The 2,259-nt window shown below is 38.6% G+C and overlaps 1 long non-coding RNA gene across 1 annotated transcript; it reads right to left on the bottom strand.

The window, feature by feature from the left end:
• Positions 1–397: 397 nt before the first annotated feature.
• LOC121863176 lies at positions 398–2,013 on the bottom strand. Its single transcript, XR_006088352.1, has 3 exons — positions 1,897–2,013; positions 1,255–1,328; positions 398–489 (listed from the first exon to the last, which is right to left on the bottom strand). It is a non-coding gene; the product is annotated as an uncharacterized LOC121863176 (long non-coding RNA).
• Positions 2,014–2,259: the final 246 nt, after the last annotated feature.

Here is a 2,259-nt window from a genome sequence, read left to right as displayed (position 1 = left end):
CTATATGGTTCGTTAAATGGAGGTTTCACATCTAACGGATCCTCTATATAAGGATTTTCATTTCTATATAGTTCGTTAAATGGAGGATTCGCATCTAACGGACCCTCGATATAGGGGAGTTTCATCTCTAAATTATACTTATATCGGTATAAAGTGAACTTAAGTGAATCAAACATACATAATATAAGTATTAAGTGAGCATAAGTGAACACAATAGTTATAAACTGATCATAAGTGTACATATTAAGTGCAATTTATAAGTGCACTTAAATTGAATCGAACATATATAAGTAGTAAGTGGCCATAAGTGTACAAAAGAGCTTTAAAGTAATCCTAAGTGTACATATTAAGTATCAAACGTCCCTAAGCGTACTTTATAAGTGTACTTTATAAGTGTACTTACCTCCAGACGTGAGAACTATATCCAGGGCATTTATCTCTACACATAAGGCATGGTTGTCCCTCGTCCACTTCCTGTACCAGCACCCCCTGAAACAAAAGAAAACGAGGCGTGAGTCATAGAAACATAGAAAACGGGAGATCAGTCATAGAAAACGGGAGATCAGTCATAAAAACGGGAGATTAGTCATAAAAACGGGAGATTAGTCATAGAAAACGGGAAATTAGTCATAAAAACGGGAGATTAGTCATAAAAAACGGGAGATTAGTCATAGAAAACGGGAGATCAGTCATAAAAACAGGGAGATTAGTCAAAAACGGGAGATCAGTCATAAAACGGGAGATTAGTCAAAAAACAGGAGATCAGTCATAGAAGCAAGTCAGTCATAAAACGGAGATCAGTCATAAAACAGGAGATTAGTCATAAAAACGGGAGATCAGTCATAAAGGAAGTCAGTCATAAAAACGGGAGATCAGTCATAAAAACGGGAGATTAGTCATAAAAACGGGAGATCAGTCATAAAAACGGAGATTAGTCATAAAAACGGGAGATCAGTCATAAAAAACGGGAGATCAGTCATAAAACAGGAGATTAGTCATAAAACAGGAGATCAGTCATAGAAACGGAGTTTAGTCATAAAAAACGGGAGATCAGTCATAAAAACGGGAGATTAGTCATAAAAACGGGAAATGAGTAAAAAAAACACAAAACGGGAAGTAATCAATTAAAAAATCAAAGAAAAATGGAAATGCGGCATAAAAAACGGGAATTAGACGAAGAAAATACATAAGTCACATTCTTACATTAAACTCATTCAACATTCATATAATTTTGCCTCATCATTAATTACTCACCGTTCTAACTTCACGAGGAGAATTGTTTGACTCAACACCTTCCACTTGTTTCATTGTCTATCTGTTATGTGAATCTGTTAACGGAGTAGATGAGTTAATGTCCTGTTAACAGTGAAGGGAGGAGTTATTGTTCTGTTAATGTCCTGTTAACAGTGAAGGGAAGTGAGTTATTGTTCTGTTAATGTCCTGTTAACAGTGAAGGGAGTGAGTTATTGTTCTGTTAATGTCCTGTTAACAGTGAAGGGAGTGAGTTATTGTTCTGTTAATGTCCTGTTAACAGTGAGGGGAGTGAGTTATTGTTCTGTTAATGTCCTGTTAACAGTGAAGGAGTGAGTTATTGTTCTGTTATCCTGTTAACAGTGAAGGGAGTGAGTTATTGTTCTGTTAATGTCCTGTTAACAGTGAAGGGAGTGAGTTATTGTTCTGTTAATGTCCTGTTAACAGTGAAGGGGAGTGAGTTATTGTTCTGTTAATGTCCTGTTAACAGTGAAGGGAGTGAGTTATTGTTCTGTTAATGTCCTGTTAACAGTGAGGGGAGTGAGTTATAGTCTTGTTTTGAATCCGTTAACAGTATAGCACGGTAATTAAGGGTTGCAGAGCAGTCCCACAGAGCTAAGTATAGCACACAGTATTGAGGGTTACAGAGCAGTCCCACAGAGCTACAAGCAGAGCCACGGTATAGCACACGGTATTAAGGATTACAGAGCAGTCCCACAAGGATTACAGAGCAGTCCCACAGAGCTACAAGCAGAGCCACGGTATAGCACACGGTAATGAGGATTACAGAGCAGTCCCAAGGATTACAGAGCAGTCCCACAAGGATTACAGAGCAGTCCCACACAGCTACAAGCAGAGCCACGGTATAGCACACGGTATTAAGGATTACAGAGCAGTCCCACAAGGATTACAGAGCAGTCCCAAAAGGATTACAGAGCAGTCCCACACAGCTACAACAGAGCCACGGTATAGCACACGGTATTAAGGATTACAGAGCAGTCCCACAAG

This window comes from Homarus americanus, unplaced genomic scaffold (assembly GCF_018991925.1).
Source record: "Homarus americanus isolate GMGI-L3 unplaced genomic scaffold, GMGI_Hamer_2.0 scaffold36471, whole genome shotgun sequence".
NCBI classification, from domain to species: domain Eukaryota; kingdom Metazoa; phylum Arthropoda; class Malacostraca; order Decapoda; family Nephropidae; genus Homarus; species Homarus americanus.
Note: the sequence above shows the minus strand (reverse complement) of the source record. Positions and strands in the feature narration are given on the sequence as shown.